We start from the raw sequence: 19,086 nt of genomic DNA on the forward strand, positions 1-19,086 counted from the left end.
TTAATATCTGTTGATTTCAACAAGCTGTGTGACATTTGCCCCAGTTAGATTGTTCTTTCTTAGATGCTTAACACAGTCATCCATTAGGTTGTTTATGGCTGCTAGAATGCTAGCAGTACTCATATTGCTGTTAGCAGTCTGAGAACAATTATTACTTCAAGGCATGGGGAATTTAGTTGGTGTGGAGGATGCCTCCCCCCACCCACTCTCTGATGCTTTATCACATGAGGCTAACTTCTTTAAATTAAAAAAAAAATGGAACTAAGAAACAAGATCTCAAGAATGCTTGACTTTCCAGTCCACTGTCTTTGTTAAAAGTGCCACAAAAGAGCTGGAATTCCCATCACTAGAGCACAGCTCAGCCACATCCATTCAACCCTCTTCCCCTCATTTCTGCTCCAAAAACCAATCACGATATCACTCTACCGTAACGTATTCTACCAAAGCATGAGTAATGGTTGGATGCACATGGATGAGATGGATAAGAACAGGAACGGTGGAATGGAGAAGGAAAAGATAAAGAAGCCTTTTTCTCAAACCTGTCAAATGTTCAAAATTTACCGAGCATTATATTGTACAAAAGGTTTTACACATGTCTTCCTGGTTTAATAAATTAGCAGCCAGGTGTTTGCAAGTGTTAAGCAGGCAACAAATATATGTGATCCATTTGCAAGACCCAGAACTCTCAATTTATCCTGCTTGATAAAATGATAGTACTTCACATAATGGGGCTAAGTGTGTGTGTGTGTTTGTGTGTGTGTGTGTGTGAATTAATTTAGCCTGTATTTATGTGGCCATTTGACCACTCTTGCAGCAGTACCGATGCAAAAAACTGCAGGAAAAACAGACAATTTTATGAACAATGGATACACTGAGGATGTTTTGTGAATACAAATATGGCTCTGTTGGTCACAGATACCCCAAAAACAGAATTTCCATATTAACACTGTTTGCCTGCGGCAGCGCAACACATCTTCTTCACATAGAGTTGATCAGGATGTTGATTGTGGCCTGTGAAATGACAAATATTAGTGGGAGATGGAACAAGCTGTTGTACATGCCAATGCAGAACCAAGATGCTGGATGTAGGCTGTGAAAGAACTGAGACATACTGAGCTGCCCAGAAGTGTGTATAAACCCCTATAACATGGGGACATGCACTGTTCTACAGAAAGATGCAGTGGTCATGGGTGAATGGTACAGTGGGCCTCAGGTTCTCATTGTGGTATCTCCAGTTACAGCTGATGAAATGCACTTGGGTTTGTCCATTGGAAATGGCTTCCCATATGAAAACCTCACCATCGCTATGGGCCACTCTGTTCACAACACTGACATCAGCAAAACACTCACCCACACAATGCCATACACGCTGCCTGCCATCTGCCTGGTACAGCTGAAATCAGGGTTTAAATCTGTGAAGATGACGGTTCAAAATTGCGTCTGTGTCCATTTTGCTCACTCATTTCTTTTATGACGCCAAACTGCATTAGGATCAATGCCCTGATAAGGATGTCAAATTACCTTTCCTAAGACAGTTTCTGGTTATGCAGAAATGATTCTGTTGTGTTTCATTAGCTGTCTGTGTGACTGTTCTCAGACAATCCTGCAGGTGAAGTAGCCTTATATGGCAGTCCTGGGCTGCAGTTGTGAGGTTGGTTGGACGTACTGCCAAAATCTCTGGAACAGCATTGGAGCTTGCCATTTAATTCATCAACATTCATATGAGGCATCTGGGGCATTGTGCTGCTCAACAAAAACTGCATGTTTTTAGAGTGGCCTTTTATTGTCCCCAAAATAAGGAACACCTGTCTACATGAATCATGTGTTGATATGCTACACGTGTGCAGTGGTTAGTTCCAGGGGCATTAGCTTGACTGTTAATCATCTGGGACTGAGCCCAGATTCTTCTCCATTAATTTTCCAGCTCAACGTTATCAGCTCAGCTAGTAGCCTAAAGTTTTGTTTTATGGAAGCTGTGGTAACTTAGCTGTCAATGTATGACATGATCAGACAAAAATCTTAAAACTTGCCTCAGGCGTTATCACTGTTTGTTGGACTACCAGGCTGATAAAATATAAAACTTTTTACCTAACACGAGACTAGGCTAGTTTGGTTTTGCTAGCCAAGGGCAGCTAGCCAAGGTGCCTGCCCTAGGCTATCAAAACCAAACTAGCCTAGTCTCGTGTTAGATAGGTAAAAAGTTTTATATTTTATCACTGTATCGACTTAGCTTGCTACAGTGCCATGCAAACTAGGTTTAGCTGTCCTTATGCTCTGCTTATATCATGTTCACTTAATTTGGAACTCATATAGACATTTAAACACCTTGTTTTCCTGGCTCAGCATGAGAGGGTGTTAGTGTTTCAGTTTCAACCCCTTTACTGGTAAAAAGAAATCAGTGTATATCCATTTTTCCCTCACACTAACTGACTGTGTGAGCTAGCATTTGGCAGAATTGAGACCTGTCAGCCAATAAGACACGAGTATTTCCACATATTTTCTTGTAAACCCTGTCTGATTGGTCTTACCTTTGTTCACTGAAGATACAAAATTACAATACTGCTGTCTTCTTTTAATGATGTTCAGTTACGTAGTGACAGAATTATTCAGGGCTAAAGAAAAAATCTTCAGGGCTACAGCGCCAAATGCTCAGGCCAGGTTACGCCCTGGATAGTTCTGTGCATATATATATATATATATATATATATATATATATATATATATATATATATATATATATATATATATATTTTTTTTTTTTTTTTTAACAAAATGGGAAAATGGGACAAAGTCCAAAGGTGTTACATTTATATTTTTGTTCAGTGATATAATGTGTGGCCTGGGTTTGGACCTAGATTTCTGGCTTGAATTATTGTCCCAGTCCAGCCCTACTGACAGTTCTAATATCTATAAATAACCAAAATAGCTCAACAGAGCTCCAAGTTCATTTATGTTCACTACAAATGTGACAATTTGCACTGCTGCTTGTGTGCACCTTTCACAGCTGCAGTATTTTACGATTTTGTTCCTGTTGTATCTTTTTTTCTGACAGATTGTGTGTTTATCACAGAGGTGCACAACTCCAGTGCTGGCTATAAGAACAGTGTGGCAGTCTTGAATTTTACTCGCATAATAGGTAGCTTTGGTAGACTACCATACAGTATCTATTGTATGTTGAGATAAAAATGCATTGATACATTAGTCACGTTGAAGCTGACTGAATGGGTTGAAGCAAGTGCTGTATGGTTTAATCTGCCAGGTTTCCATGTCTCTTTAAAGGATACAGCCATGAGTGATTTTCATTTTTCACATCGGAGCATTGCAGCCATCCCCTCTTCTTCACTCTTCTGTCTTGCACATTCTCTCTAAGGATGCAGGCTGGAGTAATAAGATATAGAGTGGCTGTTGAGGAAACACCTGCTACTCTCTTGCTTTAATTAAATATGGCTAATGAGCAGCAGGATTTGTTATGGCTAGTGAGTGGGGTTGGAGCCAAATACCTTGGTTCACAAACTGAGGTCTTGATGTGTTTTTAAGTACATGAGCCTGGTGTGTACATCAGATATAATGTATTTTGTATGTACAGTAAAGCAGCACACAATTGGCATGAGCTATGACATCACCCCCAAATGACTGTCAAATCATTTTTCTTTTAACAGAGATTGTGTGTTTATTACAATAATTATACCAAAGTTCAACTGGATTCTCAAATCCAAAGAGAAATTTTCTACAGTAGCACAAATCTGAATATTTCCAACTTTAACATAAATGATAAACGTTTATAGTAGTGTGCTCAGTTGAATATGTTATCATTCCTATAACAGCTCATTTACAGAGACTTGCACAGCGTATTGTAAGCCTAATAATAAATGTATTAAGAATGTGTATAATGAAGAAAAGCATTTAATCGTTGATAAGGTAAGGTTTTCTGTTGGGAGATGTTTCTTTAACATTTATTGAAGGCGTGTCAGCACTTTGTAACAGTTACAGTAAGTTTCCTGATATAGTTCCTGTTATCACTTACATTATAGCAGCTATAAACAGTCGTTCCTTACCAGCCTCTTTTTTCTCTCTCTCTTGATGTTAATGAGACAAAAAAAGCGCAGCTTGTCATGTTACAGAGAAACCAGAAAGTGCAAACTCTTCTGTTCTTAAGTCTCTGAAGTCCTCTGAAGACTTGAGTCTTGCGGATGTTCCGTAACATTCACTGTAACTACTGGAACGGTTAAAAGCATGATGTGTCGTTCAATTAAAATTGGAATTGTAATCGTTGTCAAGTCGCTGTGGTATAAGAGGAATGCTATCACTGACATAAAAACACAAAAACTACTAAAAATGCTCAACTGTAAAGTATATTTTGACTAATTCTTTTTTTATCTATATATTATTATTTCAGCATTTGCAGCTGCATTTGCAGATAAAGAAATCTTGAAAGTTGGGGATGCTGCACCCCTTCTTCCCGTGTCCTTGTACAGTAATCACATTACACTGTTTGATGATAAGCAACACATTATCAGGTGTATACTGTATATAATTCTAATGTTTACCAAAACACAAGTTAAAGAAGGTATGCTTCTCGTAAAGTCAAAAGGTAAGTTAAAGGTAGAGAAAGAATTATTTTCAACATTTTTATGGGTGCCAAGTAGTCTGGAGAATAATATTTAGTTCCTATTTGTGGCCCTTTTTCTTCTGTGGCTTCTGGTATAGAACTCTGATGGAAATTTTGGAGTAATCTGACTGCACCAATTAAGAAGCCGACCCCTGCAAAGGCACAAACAGCACCCCTTATTCTCTTTAGAGCATCTAATTGCATTAGGCTATCTGAAGCACTCATTCTTAGTAATTACACATCAGTAGCTGTGTCTTTTGCCCTTCCCCCATCACCGTGACAACTCCAAACACTGTTGCCTTGGTAATGGCACAGCACTATTCAGAGTCAGACTACCCAGAGCTGCACCAGCCAGAGTTTCTTCTTTTTCATTAGAGAGAAAAACACATTGTCTGTGTGCAGAGTTTATCGAGCACGTTGGCCCAGCACCACACTTCTTATTGATCTCCAGTCACTCAATAATAACTTCCACTGTACCAGCCAGCCTTGCTTGCTGTGCTCACATGCCTCACTTGCCGTGTTAGCTCTCTCCACAGCAATGACATATCGATGTGGGTTGATTTAACATTGGGAAAGGATTACAGTTGAGAATTTAGGGTCTTAGTCTGTGTGTCACTTCCCTTTCGGCAGAGCAGGTATAGGATCATTACTGAATCCACTATAACAGAAAATACATGCAGGTATGGTGACTGCAGGTACGGTAAATGCCCTTGGGGCTTGATATGGATACAGGGAAAGAGTACTAAACGAGTATTGCTTTCTGTGACATCACCCCACTCTCCAGAAAGGGAGAAAGAGAAAAACAGACAACTAGTAAAACAGTGGAAGGGTAGTTTTTTGACAGTGTTGATTTCCACACACTGGTACTGTGAGAACCAGTGGCAGCTTCTTCCTTAGTGAATAACAGTGGTGAATCATGATTTATGTTGCTTCGTTTCAATGTGTTGCTCAGACCTGAGGGAGTATTTATAACTCTTGAGTTGTCTCCCTATAGACGGACTCAACAATGCATGTCCACTTTGTTCCTGAGTCAAAATATAAACACTGTACTTCAGAAGTGTTTTACAGATCATCAGCCAAGTATAGAGACCTGGAGATGCAAAAAAACAAGAATCTTGTTTAATTCGTGTGCACAAGCTACAAAATTTTGTGCAAAAACTATGTGCAAAAAAGTAAGAAAGAGCATACTTTAATCTCTAACAGAGACAGAACTACAGGTTATTGGTTATTGCTTGGTCAGCTCATCTAGTAGACTAAATAGTGGGTACTAAATTGTGTGCACAATTTTAAAAAAAAATCTCTCTTTAAAGTAATAGCCAAGCACTATTTGAAGAAATGATTTTGTGTCTATTTGTCATGTGGCTAAATATGGCTATCAAGGACATTGTCTACTCCTTGACAGGCATTTTTGTTCTGCTATGCATACCTTACCTTCTAATGTTTGTTGCTTTCTCATAGACAATGAAGACAGTTTCTAATGAAGAACACTCCTGGCAGTGACTGAACTCTTTGTTTTTACCCAGACTGTCTCATATCCCATCAAATGTCAATGCACTGGATTGCTCTGGCCCTAAGATTAGGGTGGAGTATGCTTGACATTTCCTGCTTCTAGACAACTTGCTCATGAGCCTCAGAGCATGGAAACTGTAGAAATAAACTCAATTTTCCTCCTAAAAGGAAGATATCTTTTTAAGAACTGCAGTTTCCAAGACAATGTTGAATATCAAGATCAAGGTTTACGAGATATTGGACTGTGGAAGGTTCTAAATTTAGTCCTCATTGAAGAGTGTATTCATATAAATCCACTCTTTCAGGCTCTCCTCTTTTAATTTTCATTTGAGATCTTTTGTACTGTAGATAATGACATCGCCTCCTAGTCTTGGCAACGCTGCGAGTTGTAATATATGGGTTCTGTGATGTGATCTAAAAGCAACACTTAATTTTTTTCCCCTTTCTATTTTTTTTAATCTGCACAGCCCCTGTGATTCATTTAAATCCAGGCACCTTTTTCTCTATCCACCTGTAAAGATTTCATTTCATTTCAGGGAATGCAGAATGTAAATGAACATGAGGTACCTGAAACTGGGAGTACCTTTGTGCTTGGAGCGTAGCACATGGTGGATCCATACACATAATGGCTAAAAAATGGCTATTGATCTTTAGGAGGATTCTACATACAGATGCTATCATCTAGGAACTGCTTGAACTCTGTAGATCTCTGAACTCTGCAGAATGACAGACTGTTTACTTTAAAAATAACTATTAGCAATAATATTGTCCAAATATTTACATAATTAACCATTAGTCCATCTTAACTATTATGATGCATCAGTTAAAATGTTAAATCAATGTCTCTTCATTAAGAGCACATAAAACCCCACCTTGTCATCACACCATGCAGCCTGTGGGTTATTTTAATAATTTTAATCCTAAATCGTAGATCGTGGCAGCAAGCTTATTCTTCTGAGAAATTCAAGAAACAAACCACTCCAATCACAACGCACAACAACAACAGATGTCCTTGTGTTTTCCAGGCTCCATCACCCCTCATTCCTTAGAGTTTTGTGAGTACTGTCCAATCCTACCATATGCTTCTGGATATTATTTGGTCTGGATTTCAGAATAATAGCTTTTCCTCAAAGCAGGACCAAGGCTGAGTGTCTGTCCTATTGATCCTCAACAATGAACACCAAGCTCTCCAAACTGGCTGATAAAACAGGCTCAGCACAAATAGCCTAACTCACCAAAGCACTCAGACTGTACCAGCCCATAAGTGAGATGGTCCCAGAAAACCTGTCAGATGCCTCTGTGGTGGAATTCTGGAAAACAGAAAAAATTTTAGTTTTTTTCTGCCAATAATATACTTTGGCAGTGTCTAATTGAAGAAAACATAAATACTATATTTCCGCAAACAGTGCGGAAGTGTTTTTATTTCTAACCTTGCCTTGGTCTGTAAAGATCTGCCTGCAAAGATCATGTTGGGTAAAAAGCCTGTTTAGTAAATGGGTAAAAAGGGTAACTAGACTTTAAAATCTTCTGGCAGAGATAAATGCAAAATGGAAACATCTACAGAAAAATCTGTAGTTTTCAGAACTATATATATTAGAAAATATGAAGGGTTTTCCGAGGTTGCCACACATGTAGCAATCTCTGTGCTCTGTGCTGTACAGATCCAATATTATAAGTTCTAATATTCTGCTGTTCCTAAAAACATTCCTGCAGTTCATGCTTGTTTTCTTCCACAAATTAGGACCTTTCCTTCCCTCACACTTCATCCAATTCACCAGAGCTGAAGATGTATTCTTATAAACTGCAAGTAACATCCTCTTCCGGTCTAATAAAAGAAAACATCTGAATATGCAGGCAATGCAACATTGTCCTGTATCCTTCCCACTGACTGTCCCTGCAGCTCTGTCTGCACAATAAAGGCTCTATTGCTGGACTGTATAGCTGTCCAGTTAGTAGCTATCCCTATCCCTATCCCTATACATTCCGGGAGCGCAGCTAAGTCTTCTCACAACCTTGAAAGATATCCCATAATATAATATAACAACATACTATCATAGCTTTTAGTCTCTTTCTAATCTATAAATAAAAAGCATATATATATAATGTCCACTATAGTACATCTGGGCAAACAGTGGGTCTGATTCATATATTGTTTCAGTCTAGAAAGACACTAGAAAGGCATTTTTACAGTACTTTATAATCAGTACATAAAAGTGTCACAGGTCTTCAATTCTATAAATACCATAAGTGACTTTTCTTTGACAGGGGGAACAACGCTGTTATTGCACTGCTAATGGGGTAATTTTCAGACATCATTTAAAAAGTCCACTCTGAGAAGCATTTATAAAATTCAGCCTGTATTCAAGGAATGCCCAGTGCATACCTAGATGGAAGCTTCTGAACAATATGAGTCAGTTTCTGAAATTCAAGGTCAACATCTATTTGAGCTTTACATGACGTCACCCTCAGAAAGAAAAGATTGTCATTTCGAGTTTTTAATGCTGGAATGACAAGCTCTGATTTAAAATTTTCCTTAATTTGTGATGTCAGAGCTTTCCAAATCCCTTTTACACAAAGACGAACCCTTGACCTTCCTCTAGCTTAACCATGAACATTTTCTTTAAGCAGAATCTCTTTTGTTTACAAAAGATATAAAAAAAAATTTGTTATCTGTATTTTTACTACAGACACAAAAAGGTCTTGTCCAAAACACATATTTCTTTTATTGAATAAAACTGTTGATTTTCTGTAACCTCTGGTGCCATGTTGAGGATGTTTGACAGATAGATTGATACTGAGAGAGAAGAGAGAGCACAATGCATGAGTCAAGTTCATTTTACACATTTTTCTTTGTTCCGGCCATCTGTGAGTCAGAATCATGCTTTATTGTATTATAGAACAAAATGTTCTCCGTGTTTTTTTCTTTCTCTTTCTTCCTCTCACCTCATCTCTTACTCTCTCTCTCTCACTCTCTCTCTCTCACTCACTCTCTCTCACTCTCACACACACACACACCCACCCCGTTCAAAAGCTCTCTGTCCAGCTAACAGTCACAAATCTTGTAGCGTAGATGTAACAAGGAAGCTCTTGATTTTATGAGCAAACACCTTCTATGCTTCATATAACATCCTAACATCAAAGCTATTTACCTCAGTCAGGCATTTCCAGATTTGAAGTCCTGAGGACAATGCCTTCACTATTTTTTTTTTACATTGATTCATAAAGCCAGTTCTCTGAAAGGTCAAACTAAGGCGTCTCATTTGCATCACTGTCAGGGTCACATGCTAGGCCAGGAACAATAGCCGCTGTGTGATGTGTGGCCTGGGTGGAAGGTGTTAGCGCACATCGGTCCGTAGAATCTCATACTCAGCTCCGATGGGAAGGATATCGGCACTGTATCCACAATGCTAGCCTGTCCAGAGGACACAAGAAAGAATTGACATCTTGGTTCCTGAACAGAATGCTCCAGAGATTCATCACACAAGCTCATTGGACACAGTGGCTCTCCATGCTGCAGAGCTTAAATATTCAGAGATTCAACCCATTCTTAAATTTGACATATTCTCATCCCACCGATTTCAAGTGAAATCTCAAAAGATATTAATCACACAAACTAATTGTACACAATGGAATACTGTGTTGTGGAGTCTACAGACACTAGCTGAAAGCTTCATTAGGGGTAGAAGGAAACTGGCTGTAGCAGAAGAGCTTTGCAGTCACATTGTTTTTCCTTCATCAGCGACTACGCCCCAGCCTCTAATGTCCTGAGCAATCACTCCTAAAAACCTGTAGCCCATCCCAGTAATTGAAATTTTCCTCAGTCTGTCTGAGCTTTAGAGGAAACAGTTCATTCACGTTGCTGATATAGTAACCGAGGTATCCAAATCTCACTGTCCCCACCTGAAACAAATGTATGTCCAACATCTCTGTGAACATGGCCAGCAGTGGGAGGGACAGTTCAGGGTTCCATCATGTAGGAGTCATTTTAGCCCTTGATAGACTAAGGTAGTGAGTCATGCTCACCAGGGGAATGGGCTGTTGCTGGGTAAACAAGGGAGAATGTGTGGTTGTCATAGCAGTGCTTAGTGAATTGGACAAAGACAGATGAAGCCAGTAGGGGAAAGTGTTAAAATGAGCTGGAAGCATGCATGAAATAGACAAAAATAATGTGTGAAAAACTAAGACATGATCATTAGATGATACAGAAAAGCTGCGACAGTTCATCCCTGCAATTTTTCAGCTGGTGTATCAGGTTCAGTGAGAAACTGAAAAAGAAAATGAATGCGTAAGTGATAATTATAAACTAAGATGTACTGTATTCTATGTGTGTGTTCTTTTCATGTCTTTGTAGGCATAGCCTGTGTGTGTGTGTGTGTTCATGTGCAGAATAATGACTGTTTGTCTTTTTATAGGGAACCAGTTTTGTTAACTCTGCATCTGTTATAATTCAAACAAAATAAGTGAAAATACTCTAACCCCATACATTAACAAATGCATTAAACACGTCATTACACCACTGCCATGGCAATATATTGCGCTCTGCATTAAAATGCATTAAACAAGCCATTACGCCACCGTCATGGCAATATATTCCATTTTTGTCTTAGAAAATAGTTCTGAAGGAAGGGGGTCACTGGTATTGAAATGTTCAGTATACCCTATGCTGTGACCATTGGTACGTTCTGGTATGTAATGTGCCATGGGTGCATGTGCAGTGTCTGTGTCTACAATGTTGTTAGCAGTTCGTTGTCCTTTATTTATTTATACTAGCGTCTGATGAAACTGTTCCAAAACAATTTGACACTCTGTATGGTAGGCACTGCACACTTTGCTTCACTGCCAACTCCTGAGAAAAGACCTTAGGAGTAAAGTTAATGCTGTGAATAGTTTGGATGAATTTTGGCAATTCAGAAATGGAACAAACTGAAAACTGCGAAGCCATGCAGGGCCAAGAACTGAGGACAGCACAGAGTCCCCTCATTGAGTTATTCCTGAACCTCAACACACTAACACACACCATGACTGCACTAACATACACTAACACAGCACTAACACACAGTAACACGCCAAACCCCAAGCACAGAGTAAAATACAGTGCTGCTGTACTACCATTAATTAAATTACTATTTATTAATCTGCCTTAATAAATCTTACAATATTCATCCTCAGTTCCACAGTCATACCAACACTGATGAACTTCTAATCTTGTTAGGAGAGAGACAGTGCTTTGGCAATGCTATAACTGCTGTAACGGTCATGCCAATAAAGCTCATTGAATGGAATTGAATTATTGTGAGACAGATAGAGACAGAAGAGCACACCAACAACAATTACTGGATTACGGGATGTATTTGTTTGAAATTGAGCTGTATTTGGGGCAATACTGCTCTGAAACGTGATAAAACCAGCAGAAGAAAGGTCATATCTCATCACAGTGTTTGCAGGTACACGTCACACCTTCACACCACCTCAACTGAGTAAGCATTCACCCGAAGACTGGTAGATGCACAGAACTAAAGATACCCAGGACATGCTGATAGCTTTTGGGAGAATTGTATGTTAGTGCATCAGTGAGCCTCTGCAAGGCACATTTACACAAAGGCCCCCTCTCTGTACTGCGACTCAAATACTTCTTCAGTGAAGAAGTATAAACTAGCCCTAAGAGAGAAAGACAGCACGAGTGTACTGGTCAAGCAGGCATGATGTGCATGAGAAAATGAAATTATAGTGGTTGGAAGCTGCAGCGTTGTGGTTCACTTTTGGTCTATTCCTCTTGGCAAATCATCTTCAATTCCCCCAAGAACACAAAGGCCCTTCTGATGGACATGCAATTTCAAAATCCTCCATAAATAAAGTCAGGAGATTGGCGAGGCCATGCAAGCATCTTCTTTTTTAGAAACCAGTCTTGAGCTATATTTGGCTGTATACTCCTCAGATTCAGTTTCTTGGCAGATGAGATTAAATTCTCCTCGAATATGTCCTGGTACATTGCTCCATTCATGTGTCCTTTCCTTTGATATCCCAGTACTGTTTGCAGAGAAGCAGCTCCATATCATGATGCTCCCACCCCCATGCTTCACTGTGGGTGTAGTGTTCTTGGAATCATATGCACAAGCTTTCTTTCTCCAAACATGATAAGCTGAATTATTGCCAAAAAGTTCTATTTTGGTTTTGTCTTTTGTTCCAAGAGAGTTCTGATTTGTCTAAGTGCTTGTGTGCAAATTTTAGTTGCACGTCTCTGTGCTTGTTGTATAGCAGAGGAGTTTTGCATGAGATGTAAGAATGTAGATGATTGTGTTGCAGTTCATTGCTTATTGTTCTCTGTGTAACTGTTGTTCCTGCTGCTTTCTGGTCGTCCTACAGCTCTTTTCAGGTAACTGCTGGCTTCGATTACCTTCCTTATCATTAGTCTGAGAGCGTGTTGTGAAATCTTGTGAGGAGGTCCTGTCCAGGGACGATTAGTTGTTGTTCCATGAACTTACCACCCACATAGTATCTAACCAACTGTACTGACAGGGATGTTTGAGGTGAAAGAGAACTTTAGGATGCTCCTTCACTGTCACCATGATTGCTACTTGTTTTGTGAAATCTTCCCAATCACTGCATTGTCTTTATAATTGCACCAGGCTGCAATATTTATATCTAGAACTTGATTTTTTAAACTTATATATATATATATATATATATATATATATATATATATATATATATGTGTGTGTGTGTGTGTGTCTGTGTGTGTGTGTGTGTCTGTGTGTGTGTCTGTGTGTGTGTATATATATATATATAAATATATATATATATATATATATATATATATATATATATATATATTCACTTCAAATTTACACACATAATGTCTTTTCAATTTGTTCTTAACAAATTCAAAGCTATATTAAAACATATATATATATATATATATATATATATATATATATATATATATATATATATATATATATATATATATTATATATATATTTATATATATATTTATATAAAACATATTTATATGTTTTAATATAGCTTTGAATTTGTTAAGAACAAATTGAAAAGACATTATGTGTGTAAATTTGAAGTGAATATATGTACTTGGCGTGTATTAGATAACAATTTAATGTGCCATTAAGTCTGATTTTATCCATCATTCTTAAGCATTAACCCTTCCCTTGCAACTGAACAAATCATATTTCTGTATCACAAATCTGAATGATTCATCGTCCTTTTTTATTTTTTATAGTTGTAGACTATCTTTACAGAAGAGGAGTGAACAGTGAAAATTCACTTCTGCTATTGCTGTGATCTAATGCTATGTCCAGAGTCTATTACATGCTGACGTAAATCCAGATTTTTCAAATCCTAATTGGTCTGTGTGGAATCACTTCAGCCCAGTGACCTCATCCCAAGGGCAGGATGCAGTGACATTAACCAGCACACATGCACTCAGAATACTGGATCTGTGATTGTGATACATGGCAATGTGGTTATTAGACCTTCTTGGAAGCTCATAAGTACAGCTTCGAAACACTTAAAAATAATTACATTATTTTAATAAGGCTTTGTACTGAAGTATAGACTGGGCACATTGTCTTCTGAATAATTCAGATCCCACAAAGTATATGAGGTGTATGTGGTGCTTCTATTGATTTACATAACACTACTGTTTCCCTATGTGATGGATGATACACAGATTATTTTGCAGAGCCTGATATATGGTTATCCACTTATCAGGAAGTCTCATGCATCAGACTTTAACTGTGAATTAAAGCCTAGATTTCACCTAAAACATCCAATAGAAACTGCCTTTCTTCCCTCTCCTTCTTAATGCCTGACTTGACATTGACATATTCAACAATGCTGACAGGACACCAATAGAGTTCCCTGTGATCAGTGACAACAGCCATAAAATCCACTGACAAAAAGTCGAAATTTGGCCCAAATCCAATTAGAAATCTGCTGATGGTATTTATGATTTTGAAACTCTTTAATATTGTAGTACCAACTGGTGAATAATGGAAGCTTGCACACCCCAAAATCTATTCTAATAAAGTTTGAGGTTTTATTTCAGTGTCTTCTCTAATAGCTGCTTCACATTAGTTTTTTCTTAGCTTTATACAGTGCATTAAGGGCCTATATTAGCTGTAACTGTTGATTTTCTAGAAACATTCTCTAGAAGATATCTTCCAAGAAATCAAAATCTTACATTTTATGTGAATACTCAAACAGACCTAACTGTTGGTAGAGATCAACGTTATATTCTAGCTCACTATGTACACTTGTACTAATCATTCGTGGTAATAATGACAATAATACATTGGGTGCAAAGCTAAAGGGTTATATGTAGCAAAAATGAACAAGTCTTGTTATGGGGTCCTTAAATGAATTAACTTCTGTTAATAAATAGGAGTCTTGGATATGAGGTCTTATATAAGTTAAAATGCTGTGGTTAGTAATTATTTTTCTTAATATTCATAAACATGCTTTTCAGATCAGTTGAATTGCTAATGAAATACTACCAGGATTGATATTGTTGACAGTGTTAATAATGACTTAAAGACTACTGTAGACTGTGAAGCTAGAGGAAATTCTACCTTTTTTTTTTTTTTTTTTTTTAAAATGATACTATATTTCAGCTAAAACTGTAGAACAGACAGGGGGGAAAAATCAAATTTTAGGTTGACTGGTATATACAAACCACGTAAGAGCCAGTTTTGGACATGGAATCTGTCTAAATAAAAATCTGATTTAGACATTCCTTCCACTTTCTCTGTGATTGATAAGTGTTTCATGAGGTTGGAATAATGGAATAATCTACTTGCTAACTTGATCCAGGTTTACCATGAAAGTATTTCTAAAATAAAATACTAACAACTGATCATTTATTACTTTATTCAATGACTTATTTATTCACAGATTCACTGTGTGCAAAGCTCAGGAAAACACATCTTTCCTTCAGATGAAGGATGGCGACTACACAGTGACATACTGTAGCTCACAAGCTAATCTTTAATTAAAGTTTCATTAACATAAGGCCAGCAGATTGGTCAGGGGAACTCTAATGCATCTCTAATGCAACTCTAACCAACAAGCCGGCATGAAGTACAATGAACAGATGCTTAGTTGCTCAGCACTAGCCTGGCACATGAGGCGCTACTGTAGTCCTTGTCTCCATGGTGATAACCTTGACCTGATTCACTGGCCCTTGCAGAATAACCACTGAAATATGAATTATAGATTAGTGGAAGAAATATATTCAGCTAACTATAAGAGTCTGCAGGGCTAGTTATCATTCACCAGGCTTCAAATCCACAGTCCTACAGTGATTTACTATAGCTGTCAGTGTAGACTCAGAGGAATCATCATCAAAAAAAAAAAAAAAAAAAAGAACAGCATTTTAGATGTTTCATTTTTAAATCTTCAGCAACTGCAGTGAGTGAATGCAAATTTGAGAACTTTGAATGAGACCTTCACACATACTAATGATCAGATTCTACTGTAACCCATTTTGTGTTCCCATCCCTACTTCCCCTTCCTCATCAGCACCCTTGGTCACTCTATTTAAGGAAATGGGCTTTCAAATGACATGTCACAGAAACCCATTAAAATGTCATTGAAGGGAAAGACTCATTTATAAACCAGATATCACAGGCCATCTAAGATCATCTGGGCCCTAATTATAGGTATTTACTTAAGGTTTCTCTAAACTGTATGGATTTCATTAAAAATGGTTAGAGAGCCTCATTTAATAAGCTGGATAAGAACAAATTTATTTGTAAATAAATAAATATAGGACCATTTACAAGAAATGTGGTATTCATCAAAATCCTGTTAGTCTGAAAAAAAGGGAAGAACTGTTAGAGGGAATTTATAATCAGGTCTAGCTGAGCCTTCTGCTTAAGCACAAGCTCTTTCAACTCTGACAGCTCAGTCTGCATGCCACGAATAGCCTCGTGTAAGTTTGGAAACCTACGTGTCACAGAGCTCCTAGTGTGTCAATCTTCTACCAAGCGAATGTCTTCCAGGAGTACTTGCACAGATATCATTACATACTAAATGCTAGCTCCCTTTGTCATGTTGAATCACATACATTTTCACAGAATTGATCACTTTATACAGCATAGGAATCATGGATAGCATGAGGATTAGCTGTACTCTATCTAGTTAAGCAATGAAAGATTGTGAACAAGCATACATCTCTAAGAATACATTTCAGCACTGGAAATATTTCTGATAGAAATACATTGCCTAACCTCTTCCACCCAGTTCCTAGAGAAAATGGGTCATTTCTTGTCTTTTGTGATGTACACATGTCTGTTTTCTCACTTATCAAGCTGGATATTTTTTTACAAATGTATTTGTAAATCATTCACAGGACCATTTACATAAGTAATGTAGTTTTCATGAATATCCAGTTAGTCTGGGAAAAAAAAAAAAATTCGTGTCCTGTGACAGCTCCTGAGTTTGTGTAAATTTACATATAAGGAGATTCACTAATGCGAACCTCAGCTGATAGGCTTCAAATCATATAACTGGCCTGAGTTACTGCAATTTTATATACAGATTATTGTGCTACATTTAAACATAGCATGTTTATTTCAATTACACACAAGAATGTAATGAAAATGTGAAATTCATTTGTTTCATATTAATGCAATCTAAAACAAATCCATACATGACTCCATACATCCATACTAATCCATGCAGGAATAACAGCAGCCATACAATAAGAACAAAAGAAATGGCACCCTATAAAAGTAGGAAGAGTTAGCACGTGCCTCTGGTATCTGGCACGCTGCAGTGGCTGAGCTGCATTACTGGAAGATATATCACATGCCACACCTAGGTCTTTCACTTTTTAGCCATCATCATGTCATTTTCAGTTCTGTAAGCTTTGCCTTTTATGGAGTTTTCTGGGCGTCACTAAATGTAATGACAAGTGATTGGTATTCATCAACATATGCACCTGAGAACAACGAACATCAGCATTACTGAAACTTTTGTAAATCTCTCAGGATTTTTTAGTTCGGTTTGGCCTATGAATATGTGTACACACAGCTTTACTAAATGATTGATAATTCATAAAATGAGGCCCATAAGCACCTCCATGGCTATCTCAGATCTTCATGACATTCCTGGGTTAGAGTCTGTGGAATCAAGCATTTTCAGCAAACTACTACGGCACTTGTTCCTGCAGCTAATGTAGCACCCTTTATAAATATGTAAAGAAGCTGAGACAATGAAGTATACCAAATAAAATCAAAATAAAAAGGGCAGGAAAGATTAGTGGCTGCTCTGCACTCTATAGCAAACAGCCTTGTGATGAAAACAGCAACTCAGTAAGCCCTCAAACAATTCGAAGGTTGAAAGTACAGTCTTGATCATTTCCCTCTTGCACATTCAATCTTAAGCAGTCTGTTTGTATTCCTGTAATTCAGGACCCAGATGGAAAACCTCTCCATTGCCTAAGATCAGTTGGCTTTAATACCTGCTTGTGTTAATACTGCCATCTAGTGGCAGGGGTATCCACTACAAATCATTGCGTGAAAATACTGGGGGTTTCTCTGCACAATCCCTTTTTCCTTTACTTCTGAATCAGCCCTCATAAACTTATCCTTTTCTCTTTTTGATGCTAATATTTCCAAGACTAGGTGGGAGTCAGAGCTGACAGAGGTGCTGCATGGGATATTGATTGTTTATAGTTTAAAAAATAGAAAAGTGATGATGTGTTCGGTTATGCCACTGGTTGAGCATTGTTGAATTGCTGATTTTTTCTTTTATTTTTTTGTCAAACAACATAAAGAACCAGCCAGATAATCACTAAAATACAATAAAATAAAGGAGTCAAAAAAAATGCCTTACTGATAAAATGGTTGTCCATTTTAAATGTAAATACTAGTAGAAACACAATACACTTTATATAGTATATTTACCTGCGATAGTGTAGGAAAGGGGCAGGGGCAGCCGCATTATTTCCACTGTCACTAAGACTAACCCAATCATGTGACTGATTTACCACCCAACACTATGCAAATAACCAAAAATGGCTCATATAGACCCGGGGCTGAAAAATAACCCAGAATTTTAGAGTGTGGAATTATGAAATGAGCTATGTGTTTCTAATGGAATCTATATAGAATGGCACATTTTAACACATGGCTTGAAAACGTACTCAAATATTGATTAATGATGGGTCTTACCTGTGCATAAAGCATCCTATATTCTCTCACTATTACTTTTGAAATGGCCCACATGCAATTTGGGTAACAGTTTTGCTTCAGACACCAAATTCCACCAAATAATGTTTATGCTGGAGAGACTCAAAGCGGTGATGATACGAAAGATGGTGTCACCTACAACACTCTCAAAGACTACTGATTATTGCCCATATCATGTTGCCATGTGATTTCTGGGCCTCTACCTCTCAGCAGAGGTCGACAAAGTACTGAGAAATTATATTTAAGTGAAAGTATAAATAATGCTACTTTTAATTGGACTCATGCATTAAAAAGAAAAAGTAAACATTTTAGCTAATGAAATTAAGTTGATGTGATAAGTAACTTTTATTATTAAAACCGAAGATGATTTTGCCTGGAAACATCATTCAGTCTCTGTATATTTGCAATATTTACCAGTAGCTAGAAGTTTATTTTGCTGCCTAGCCAATTACGTGAGCTACTGGATTTCTCAGTCTAAGCAGGCATCAGCAAAGAAAACAAGCTAACTCAGTTAAATATAGCCAGTTACTCTTAGCAAATTAGTGAGACTTAACATGCTTTTTCAAATTAGATAAAGTGCATGCCTTCTCGAGAGGTAAAGAGACACATCATTTTATGAGTCTTTGCTTACTCCAGCATTTTGAAACATTTTACTGAGGTAGGGCCAAGGACGCTCATCCTCAAGTTCCACACTGCAGTCTGATGGATTATTATCTTCAAGCACACACTGACAGTTATAGAGTTAACTATAATGTG

The sequence above is a fragment of the Pangasianodon hypophthalmus genome, chromosome 18 (genome assembly GCF_027358585.1).
Source record: "Pangasianodon hypophthalmus isolate fPanHyp1 chromosome 18, fPanHyp1.pri, whole genome shotgun sequence".
Classification (NCBI taxonomy): domain Eukaryota; kingdom Metazoa; phylum Chordata; class Actinopteri; order Siluriformes; family Pangasiidae; genus Pangasianodon; species Pangasianodon hypophthalmus.